A 2179-nucleotide genomic window follows, 5' to 3' on the forward strand; every position below is an offset into this window, starting at 1 on the left:
GATATATAATATAAACACTTATTTATATTTTTTCATTATCTATTAATATTTTCCCCGTTTTTCCGATCGCTATTGCGTCTGAGTCTATGTGCAATAGGATCCGTGCGCAATTAGAGTCGGTGCGCAATCAGGTCGGTGGGCAATCGGGTCGGTGCGCAATCCGATCCGTGCGCAATCGGATCTGTGTGCAATCGGGTCCGTATGCAATCATGTCCTTGTCCTAATGCAACGTTGTGTGTCCGATCAAGTTCGTGTCCGATCGGGATCGTGTTCAATCGAGTCTGTGTCCGATTGCGTCTGTGTCCGATCAGGTCCGTGTTCAATCGGGTCCGTGTCTGATTGGGAAATACTGCCGTGTCCGATTGATAATGAGCGCAATCGAGCCTAACTCGGGTATATATAGACAGTGTATAAAACTTTTTTACCGTTACATATTTTACATATGTGCCGTTACATATTTTATCAGTTTGACCTTAGATGGCGTCGCCAAGGTCAAGGTCGATTTTTTTAAGTGGCAAACCATATTTTTTATTTCAAAATCTAATAGTTAATGTCAAGAGCTTTCCAAAACACTATAATAAAATATTTTTTCATGAAATTCTTTTCAAGTTATAAGGCTTGATAGTTACAGTACCGCCGGCATTAGCATTACCCAAGATGCCCGAACAACGGTTAAAACTTCTTATTCGGATCATATCCTGGATAATATTTGTTGAGATCAAGGTCATTGTAGATTGTTTCTCTTATTTTCATTTTTGCACTGAAAATTCATTTTTATGTAAAACAAAATAACTTTACGGTCAATCCCTGCAGATGACCTTTTTTTTAGTACTTGTTTCGCCAACGTGATTATTCCTCAGTTGAAGAGAGGGGGGGGAGGCGACAAAAATTCACTGTCTAGGGGCGGCAGAAATCTTAATTCAGCCCAAATTATCCGCGTAAGAAAAAAGAACGTATAACAAGTATAAGTGAATACGTGCCCAATTTGGGAGTTAAAATTGATCTTTTCATTTTATATCGATAATAATAATAATAATAATAATGATTGCAATATCAAAAGGCTATAGGAGTCAACGCTGGATGTAATAAGCGATAATTACAACCTTGATCAAATATATTATCTGATACATATATCAACACCTCGTACATCTTTCGACTCTACTTCGAGTCATCTTCAGCAAATCAGTCATCTATCCACATAATGTGAAGAGATATTGTATCGCAAAATAATATCTCCAAACTCCATACATGCAATGACGTGGCTAATCATGATGTGAGACCCATACTCAAACAGTTACACAGCTGAGTGGTGATGAGCAACTCCAACTCTCATGTTCTCCATACACTTCCATTATTTGACCGAACTTAGAACGGACTAGACACTCGTTGTTTTTCGAGATTTTTCATATTTAAATTTTAACAAGTTGACGAGTTTAGACATCGAGTTCTTTGTAAAATGTTGTATAAGTTTACTCTGTATGGGAAGTGTGTAGAGAACATGCGAGTTGGAGTTGCTCATCACCACTCAGCTGTGTAATTGTTTGAGTATGGGTCTCACATTATGATTAGCCACGTCATTGCATGTATGGAGTTTGGAGATATTATTTTTACAATATCTCTTCACATTATGTGGATAGATGACTGATTTGCTGAAGATGACTCGAAGTAGAGTCGAAAGGTGTACGAGGTGTTAATATATGTATCAGATAATATATTTGATCAAGGTTGTAATTATCGCTTATTACATCCAGCGTTGACTTCTATAGCCTTTTGATATTGCAATCATTATTATTATTATTATTATCGATAATTAAAGGAGTACATAACTACATATTGTGGTGCATTATTGTTAATTTATTTTTATTTTCATTTTATATAATTATGCATACTATTTGGCAATACGTCGCAATTGTATCATAAATACATTGATGATGTCATCATCCGGACATATCGTGACATGTCAAATGGTTTTGTGTGCGAAAAGAAAAAAGGGAGATAGGAGAAGACGGCAACGTATCGAGAGAAAGATGATAAGTACACGAGATACCGCAACGCATTTTTGGGAGGGTGACGTCACAACATGGCGGCACGTATCAATCATATCGCTGTTTATATAAACACAGATACTGCCGACCCTAGAACCTTTTCCGCGTTATCCCCTCTCTTCTCCCCCCCCTCC

The 2179-nt window shown here is 37.4% G+C and overlaps 1 protein-coding gene across 2 annotated transcripts in view; it reads right to left on the bottom strand.

Moving 5' to 3' along the window:
• LOC108765858 (oxysterol-binding protein-related protein 2) overlaps positions 1 to 2179 on the bottom strand; it is an 18036-nt gene that overhangs the window by 12065 nt on the left and 3792 nt on the right. The window lies entirely within an intron of this gene.

Source organism: Trachymyrmex cornetzi, unplaced genomic scaffold, assembly GCF_001594075.2.
Source record: "Trachymyrmex cornetzi isolate Tcor2-1 unplaced genomic scaffold, Tcor1.1 scaffold557, whole genome shotgun sequence".
Taxonomy (NCBI): domain Eukaryota; kingdom Metazoa; phylum Arthropoda; class Insecta; order Hymenoptera; family Formicidae; genus Trachymyrmex; species Trachymyrmex cornetzi.